Genomic DNA, 8876 nt, shown 5'->3' with positions numbered 1-8876 from the left:
CGCTGAATTCGCCTCTTCCCCGGGCCCGACCTTCCGTCTGGTGTTGCGCCTACCCGCGCTGTGATTGGTGCAGGGGAAGGTAAGTGGGCGTGTTCGGCCCCGGGCCCACGTGGGGGAGACAAAGGCTGGCTGGAGCGCATGCGCAGCCCGCCTCGGACCGTTGGGAAGCTTTTCAAATATTTTTTTTTGCGAAACAAATTGAAAACACTCATTAATTCCCCCAACCTCCTCCCCTCTAAAGTGCGATTATTATTATTTTTGTTTTTCCTCATTTGTGTGGGGTGTCTTTTTTTTAACCTTGCGGTGGCGTGCGCCGATCCAACCGACCCTGGTCGTTGCGTGCTGGCGTCAGCGCGTAATCGGAGGGGGATAATTGACGCGAGGCGCCCGCCAATCAGGAGCGCGGAAAACGCTGGGAGGACCAGGCGGGCTGACGGTCCTCCAACCAATGGCGGCGAGGGGGCGGGACCTCGGTGGGCTGCAGGCCGCTTTCCTGCTTTCATTGTCTGCAGGAGCTGTTAAAGGGAAGGGGAGGAGGGGGTGGAAAAACCCAGCTTGTGAGTGTTTATTCCTTTGCATTACCTTTATTGCAAGGCTATTCATCAATTGCATTCATTTAAAAATAAGTGAACCTTTTCTCTTTTTGACTTTTATCCAGAACAAAGAGCCCTGGTGCTGTTAACATTTTGGTGGGCAGCCACTTTTAAAGGGACAAAGACCAGCATTCTTCCTCCTCTCTCTCGTGAGTATTTGTGGTGGGTGAGAGGGGGGTGGTGAGTCAAAGGGGACTGCGGTCCCTTTTCAACAAAAAAATGATTGCTTGGCCATTTAAAGGGGAATGGGTGCCCCCCAGGTATTTAAAGGGGCAGTGCCTCTCTCTGTATCATGGAAGAGCAGGGAGGTTCTGCTTGAACTGTACAAAACACCAGTTAGGCCACCGGCTAGAGTGCTGGGTGCAGTTCTGCTCGCCCCATTGCAGGAAAGATGTGACTGCTCGATACAGGAGATTTACGAGGATGTTGCCAGGACTAGAGAATTTCATCTACAAGGAAAGATTGAATACATAGAAACTAATCTACATCCTAGGGTACTTAAGGAAGTGGCCCTAGAAATAGTAGATGTATTGCTGGTCATCTTCCAGAACTCGATAGACTCTGGAACAGTACCCATGGATTGGCGGGTAACTAATGTTACCCCACTATTCAAAAAAGGTGGTAGAGAGAAAACGGGGAATTACAGACCGGTAAGCCTGACATCGGTAGTGGGGAAAATGCTACAGTCCATTATAAAAGATGTAATAGCAGAGCACTTGGAAAACAGTGACCGGATCGGACAAAGTCAACATGGATTTACAAAAGGTAAATCGTGCTTGACTAATCTACTGGAATTTTTTGAGGATGTAACTGGTAAAATAGATAAGGGAGAACCAGTGGATGTGGTGTATTTGGAATTTCGAAAGGCTTTCAATAAGCTCCCACAAGAGATAGAAACATAGAAGATAGGAGCAGGAGTAGGCCATTCGGCCCCTCGAGCCTGCTCCGCCATTCAATGCGATCATGGCTGATCATCCAAGTTCATTACCTGGTCCCTGCTTTCTCCCCATATCCCTTGATCCCTTTAGCCTTAAGAAATATATCCAACTCCTTCTTGAATATATTTAATGAATTGGCCTCGACTGCCTTCTGTGGTAGAGAATTCCACAGGTTCACCACTCTCTGGGTGAAGAAATTCCTCCTCATTTCTGTCCTAAAAGGTCTACCCCTTATCCTTAGACTGTGACCCCTGGTTTTGGATTCCCTGACAACCAGGAACATCCTCCCTGCATCCAGTCTGTCCAGTCCTGCCAGAATTTTATAAGTTTCAATGAGATCCCCTCTCATTCTTCTAAACTCCAGCGAATACAAGTCCAATCGACCCAATCTCTCCTCATACATCATTCCTGCCATCCCAGGTATCAGCCTGGTGAATCTTGGCTGGACTCCTTCCATGGCAAGAATATCCTTCCTCAGATAAGGCGACCAAAACTGCACACAATACTCAAGATGTGGTTTCACCAAGGCCCTGTACAACTGCAGCAAGACATCCTTGTTCCTGTACTAAAACCCTCTTGCTATGAAGGCCAACATACCATTTGCCTTCTTAACCACCTGCATGCTCACCTTCAGCGACTGGTGCACAAGGACACCCAGGTCTCGTTGCACTTCCCCTTCTCCCAATCTATTGCCGTTCAGATGATCTGCCTTCCTGTTTTTGACACCAAAGTGGATAACCTCACATTTATCCACATTATATTGCATTTGCCATGCTTCTGCCCAATCACCCAACCTGTCCAAATCATCCTGTAGTTTCTCAGCATCCTCCTCACAGCACACACGCCCACCCAGCTTTGTGTCGTCTGCAAATTTGGAGATATTACATCTAGTTCCCTTGCCTAGATCATTAATATATATTTTGAATAGCTGGGGTCCAAGGACCGATCCCTGCGATACCCCACTAGTCACTGCCTGCCACTCGGAAAAAGACCCGTTTATTCCAGCTCTTTGCTTTCTATCTGCCAACCAGTTCTCTATCCAAGTCAGTACCTTGCCCCCAATCCCATGTGCCTTAACTTTACACGCTAATCTCTTATGTGAGACCTCATCAAAAGCCTTCTGAAAGTCCAAATACACCACATCCACTGGTTCTCCCTTATCTACTCTACCAGATACATCCTCAAAAAATTCCAGTAGATTAGTCAAGCACGATTTACCTTTTGTAAATCCATGTTGACTTTGTCCGATCCTGTCACTGTTTTCCAAGTGCTCTGCTATTACATCTTTTATAATGGACTCTAGCATTTTCCCCACTACCGATGTCAGGCTTACCGGTCTATAATTCCCCGCTTTTTCTCTGCCACCTTTTTTGAATAGTGGGGTAACATTAGCTACCCTCCAATCCATGGGTACTGTTCCAGAGTCTATCGAATTTTGGAAGATGATCAGCAATTCTGTCCCTCTAGTGCTACTTGTCTCTCCCAGTCCTCTCTTCACCTTGTTTCTCCTCTCATGTTTCATCCTGGTGCCCATCCCCCTGTCAAATTAATTTAAACCCTCCCCCACAGCACCAGTTAACCGTCCCATGAGGACATTGGTCCCAGCTCTGTTGAGGTGCAACCCGTCCACCTTGGACAGGTCCATCCTGCCCCAGAACTGGTCCCTCCTGCCCCAGGAATCTGAAGTCCTGCAATATTTCTCTTTCAGGTACTTATCCAATTCCCTTTTGAAAGCGGTGATTGAATCTGCCTCCACCACCCTTTCAGGCAGTGCATTCCAGATCCTAACCATTCGCTGTGTAAAAAAGTTTTTCCTCATGTCGCCTTTGGTTCTTTTGTCAATCACCTTAAATCTGTGTCCTCTGGTTCTCGACCCCTCTGCCAATTGGAACAGTTTCTCTCTATCTACTCTGTCCAGACCCCTCTTGATTTTGAACACCTCTATCAAATCTCCTCTCAATCTTCTCTGCTCCAAGGAGAACAACCCCAGCTTCTCCAGTCTATCAATGTAACTGAAGTCCCTCATCCCTGGAATCATTCCCGTAAATCTTTTCTGCACCCTCTCTAAGGCCTTCACATCCTTCCTAAAGTGCGGTGCCCAGGATTGGACACAATACTCCAGTTGAGGCCGAACCAGTGTTTTATACAGTTTCATCATAATTTCACACTTTTGTACTCTATACCTCTATTCATGAAGCCCAGGTTCCCGTAAGCTTTTTTAACTGCTTTCTCAACCTGCCCTGCCACCTTCAATGATTTGTGCACATATACCCCCAGGTCTCTCTGTTCACGCACCCACTTTAGGATTGTACCCTTTAGTTTAGATTTCCTCTCCTCATTCTTTCTACCAAAATGTATCACTTCGCACTTTTCTGCATTAAATTTAATCTGTCACGTGTCCGCCCATTCCACCAGCCTGTCTATGTCCACTTGAAGTCTATCACTATCTTCCTCACTGTTCACTATACTTCCAAGTTCTGTGTCATCGGCAAATTTTGAAATTATGCCTTGTACACCCACATCCAAGTCTTTAATATATATCAAGAAAAGCAGTGGTCCTAGAACCGACCCCTGGGGAACACCACTGTGTACCTTCCTCCAGTCCGAAAAACAACCGTTCACCACTACTCACTGTTTCCTGTCACTTAGCCAATTCCCTATCCATGCAGCCACTGTCCCTTTTACTCCATGGGCTTCAACTTTGCTGGTAAGCCTATTATGTGGCACTTTGTCGAATGCCTTGGCAATCTATGCACACCACGTCAACCGCATTGCCCTCATCAACCCTCTCTGTTACTTCATCAAAAAACTCCATCAAGTTGGTTAAACACAATTTGCCTTTAACAAATCCATGCTGGCTTTCCTTAATTAATCCGCACTTGTCCAAGTCACTGTTAATTTTGTCCCTGATTATTGTTTCTAAAAGTTTCCCCACTACCAAGGTTAAACTGACTGGCCTGTAGTTGCTGGGTTTGAACAAGGGTGTAACATTTGCAATTCTCCAGTCCTCTGGCACCACCCCCGTATCGAAGGAGGATTTTAATGCAAGGAATCTTGCGAATAAGGTGGATGAACTGAAGGTGTTGATGAACACATGGGAGTATGATATTGTTGCTATCACGGAGACATGGTTGAGGGAGGGGCAAGACTGGCAGCTCAATATTCCGGGGTATAGAATCTTCAGGCGAGACAGAGGGCGGGGGGTAAAAGGAGGGGGTGCCGCAATATTAATTAAGGAGTCAATTACTGCTGTAAGGAGGGATGATATATTAACAGGTTCCTCTAATGAGGCCATATGGGTAGAACCTAAAAACAAAAAGGGGGCAAGCACTTTGCTGGGAGTGTACTATAGGCCCCCAAACAGTCAGGGGGAGATAGAGGAACAGATATGTAGGCAAATCTCAGAGAAGTGTGCAAATAATAGGGTAATAATAGTGGGGGATTTCAACTTCCCCAATATTAACTGGGATAGTCAGAGTGTGAAAGGCTTAGAGGGTGCAGAATTCTTAAAGTGCATCCAGGAGAGCTTTTTGAGCCAGCATGTAGAAAGTCCTACAAGAGAGGGGGCGGTACTGGACCTAATTCTAGGGAATATGGCCGGGCAAGTGGTAGAAGTGTTAGTAGGAGAGCATTTTGGTGACAGTGACCATAATTCGGTGAGATTTAAGGTAGTCATGGAAAAGGACAGGGATTGACCGGAAATAAAGGTTCTAAATTGGGGGAAGGCCGATTTTAATATGATAAGGCAGGATCTGGCCAAAGTGGACTGGGATCAGCTACTTGTCGGAAAATCCACATCGGGGCAATGGGAGCCTTTCAGAAAGGAAATTGAGAGAGTACAATGGCAACATGTTCCTGTAAAGGTCAAGGGTGGGACCAAAAAGCCCAGGGAACCTTGGATGTCAAGGGATATACGAGAATGCATTAGGGAAAAAAAGGGGGGCTTTTGGCAGATACAAAGGACTAAAGACAGAGGAAGCCCTAGAGGAGTGTAAAAAGTGCAGGGGGATACTTAAAAAAAGAAATTAGGAGAGCGAGGAGGGACCATGAAATAACACTGGCGAGCAAAATAAAGGAAAATCCTAAGGTGTTTTATAAGTATATTAAGGGCAAGAGGATAACTAGGGAAAGAGTAGGGCCCATTAGGGACCAAAGTGGCAATCTGTGTGTGGAGCCAGAAGATGTAGGTGGGGTTTTAAATGAATTTTTTGCATCTGTGTTCACTATGGAGAAGGACGATGTAGACATAAAAATCGGGCAGGGGGACTGTGATATACTTGAACATATTAGCATCGAGAGGGAGGAGGTACTAGCGGTTTTAGCAGGCTTAAAAGTGGATAAATCCCCAGGCCCGGACGAGATATATCCCAGGCTGCTGTGTGAGGCAAAGGAGGAGATTGCAGGGGCTCTGACACAAATTTTCAGAACCTCTCTGGCCACAGGGGATGTGCCAGAGGACTGGAGAACAGCTAACGTGGTACCATTATTCAAGAAGGGTAGTAGGGATAAACCAGGGAATTACAGGCCAGTGAGCCTAACATCAGTGGTAGGGAAATTATTGGAAAAAATTCTGAGGGACAGAATTAGTCTCCACTTGGAGAGGCGAGGATTAATTAGGGATAGGCAGCATGGCTTTGTCAAGGGAAGATCATGTCTGACCAATTTGATTGAATTTTTCGAGGGGGTGACTAGGTGTGTGGATGAGGGTAGTGCAGTGGATGTGCTATACATGGATTTCAGTAAGGCTTTCGATAAAGTCCCGCATAGGAGACTGGTCAAGAAGGTAAGAGCCCATGGGATCCAGGGTGCCTTGGCACATTGGATCCAAAACTGGCTTAGTGGCAGAAGGCAGAGGGTGACGGTCGATGGTTTTTGTGACTGGAAGCCTGTGTCCAGTGGGGTACCGCAGGGATCGGTGCTGGGTCCCTTGCTGTTTGTGGTCTACATTAATGATTTGGATGTGAATGTAAAGGGTATGATCAGTAAGGTCGCAGATGACACGAAAATTGGTGGGGTGGTAAATAGCGAGGAGGTAGCCTCAGTCTGCAGGACGATATAGATGGCTTGGTCAGATGGGCGGAACAGTGGCAAATGGAATTTAACCCTGAAAAGTGTGAGGTGATGCATTTTGGAGGGACTAACAAGGCAAGGGAATACACAATGAGTGGTAAGACCCTAGGAATGACAGAGGATCAGAGGGACCTTGGTGTGCATGTACATAGATCCCTGAAGGCAGCAGAACAGGTGGATAAGGTGGTTAAAAAGGCATATGGGATACTTGCCTTCATTAGCCGAGGCATAGAATATAAGAGCAGGTTGGTTATGATGGAGTTGTACAAAACACTAGTTCGGCCACAGCTGGAATACTGTGTGCAGTTCTGGTCGCCACACTATAGGAAGGATGTGATTGCATTGGAGAGGGTGCAGAGGAGATTCACCAGGATGTTACCTGGGCTGGAGCACTTCAGCTATGAAGAGAGACTGGACAGGCTGGGGTTGTTTTCCTTCGAGTAGAGAAGGCTGAGGGGGGACCTGATTGAGGTGTACAAAATTATGAGGGGCATAGATAGGGTAGATAGAAAGGAACTTTTCCCCTTAGTAGAGGGGTCAATAACCAGGGGGCATAGTTTCAAGGTAAGGGGCAGGAGGTTTAGAGGGGATTTGAGGAAAAGCTTTTTCACCCAGAGGGTGGTTGGAATCTGGAACTCACTGCCTGAAAGGGTGGTAGAGGCAGGAACCCTCACAACATTCAAGAAGCATTTGGATGAGCACTTGAAACGCCATAGCATACAAGGCTACGGACCAAGTGCTGGAAAATGGGATTAGAATAGACAGGGCTTGATGGCCGGCGCGGACACGATGGGCCGAAGGGCCCCTTTCTGTGCTGTATAAATCTATGACTCTATGGTAGCACTCTTGCCTCTGAGGCATAAGGTTGTGGGTTCAAGTCCCACTCCAGAGAATTGAGCGCAAAAATCCAGGCTGACACTCCAGTGCAGTACTGAGGCACTGTCAGAGGTGGCGTCTTTCGGATGAGACATTAAACTGAGGCCCTGTCTGCTCTCTCAGGTGGATGTAAAAGAGCCCATGACACTATTTTGAGAAAGAAAGACTTGCATTTATATAGTGCTTTCATGACCAGCAGACGTCTTGAAGTGCTTTACAGCCAATGAAGTACTTTTGAGGTGTAGTCACTGTTGTAATGTGGGAAAGAGCAGGGGAAATATCGCCGGTGTCCTAGCCAATGTTCATCCCTCAATCAATGTAACAAAAGGATAATAGCAAAATACTGCGGATGCTGGAAATCTGAAATAACAACAGGAAATGCTGGAAACACTCAGCAGGCCAGGCAACATCCGTAGAGAGAGAAACAGAGTTAACAAAAAGATAGATTATCTGGTCAATATCACATTGCTGTTTGTGGGAGCTTGCTGTGCGCTAATTGACTTCTGTGTTTCCTACATTACAACAGTGACTACACTTCAAACAGTACTTCATTGGCTGTAAAGTGCTTTGGGACGTCCGGTGGTGGTGAAGGCGCTATAGAAATGCAAGTGTTTCTTTCTTCACTGGTCTCACCAGCGACCTCTTCTGGCTGATGGTTGATTGACAGACAATAGTCCGCGCATGCGCACAGGGAGCGGCGGTTTGGACCTAGTCCGGCGCAGCGACCCCTCCCGGTCACCAAGGGCAGCAACTGCGCATGCCCAGAGGAGACCAACCCCCCTCCCCCACACGGAGCTGCGCCTGCGCGGTCGGATCCTGCCAGAGGGAGTCGGTGCGGGCCATTCCTGGGAAAGGCCTTGGTGTCGGTTCCAGAGTCGCGATCGGTGACGCAAAGTGAGTTTTCTCCACTCCGATTGGGTGGAGAATCACGCGGGGTGGGGGGGAGGGGTGGATCGGGAGAGAACAGAGAAATAGAAAAACCCGAGAGTCCACGAGGCCCCGGACCGAGCGGCGTCAGTTGGACGGAGCACGTGATCTCCTCGGGGACACGTGACCGAGCCCACGGCCTGATTGACGGGAGCTTCCGACCAACAGGGAGCTAGCGGGGCGGGGCTGGAGGAGCTAGCTGGCGGCGGGTCCTCCAACCAATCAGGGAGCCTGAGGGGCGGGACTTGCGCCGGCTGATTGTCTGATCCGCAGGGCAGCGAGTTTCTCCAGTCCCTTGTTCAGGGCCCGGGGCCAGGGGAGGCTGTGGGCCTTTATTCCCCGCATTGGACACAAGGCTCTTTGGCTCACAACACACCGGCTCAGGTTTTAATAGAGACTTTTTAAATTCATCAATAAAAGCAGATAAACCTCGTGCTTCTGTGGAACAAACTTTCTAATATTTTATAGAATC

The 8876-nt window shown here is 47.8% G+C and overlaps 1 protein-coding gene across 1 annotated transcript in view; it reads left to right on the top strand.

Moving 5' to 3' along the window:
- The first annotated feature begins 658 nt into the window (after positions 1-658).
- The window catches only part of LOC147084104 (uncharacterized), a 56652-nt gene continuing 48434 nt past the window's right edge, over positions 659-8876 (top strand). The window contains exon 1 of the mRNA XM_085979874.1: positions 659-742. The gene's annotated coding sequence lies outside the window, so the exon portion shown is untranslated. The remainder of the gene's footprint in view (positions 743-8876) is intronic.

The sequence above is a fragment of the Somniosus microcephalus genome, unplaced genomic scaffold, assembly GCF_052327205.1.
Source record: "Somniosus microcephalus isolate GS21.2 unplaced genomic scaffold, FLI_Smic_1.0 scaffold2, whole genome shotgun sequence".
Classification (NCBI taxonomy): domain Eukaryota; kingdom Metazoa; phylum Chordata; class Chondrichthyes; order Squaliformes; family Somniosidae; genus Somniosus; species Somniosus microcephalus.
The sequence above is the reverse complement of the archived record's forward strand: the minus strand, read 5'-3'. Positions and strand labels throughout refer to the sequence as shown.